This window comes from Myotis brandtii, unplaced genomic scaffold (genome assembly GCF_000412655.1).
Source record: "Myotis brandtii unplaced genomic scaffold, ASM41265v1 scaffold743, whole genome shotgun sequence".
Lineage (NCBI taxonomy): Eukaryota > Metazoa > Chordata > Mammalia > Chiroptera > Vespertilionidae > Myotis > Myotis brandtii.
The window spans coordinates 1,327,382-1,327,805 of NW_005370960.1; positions in this window are offsets into that span (position 1 = coordinate 1,327,382).

Genomic DNA, 424 nt, shown 5'->3' on the forward strand with positions numbered 1-424 from the left:
GAGTGGACAGCGCGTCCCACGAGGGCCCGACCGCGTACGTTTGCGCTGTGGAATCGCAGAAGAAATCTCGAGTGTCGCATCCGCGTGCAGCGATTTCCCTTCCGCCTCAGGAGTGACTGCTTCCCTCGGGCACCCACGTTCGCTGTGTTGGGGTCAGAAGATGCTGCTGCCCCTGCAGTGACTGGAGAGGGGGTGTCGCGGGCGGACGGCGGGAAGGACAGCAGCCGTTCCCATCCTCACCCGCCCGGCCAGGCCGTCCCTGCTGTCAAACCAAATAAACACCCCTGACGCCCGTCTGCGAGGCGACCTCTCCGACCCCAGGGCCGTCCTAGGCTCAGCGCCGGATTCCTCGGTTGTTTGGTCTGGAGCCGGGCCGGTGGCTCCCGACGCTGAGGGCTCTTGAGGGACAGGCGGGCGGGCGGGC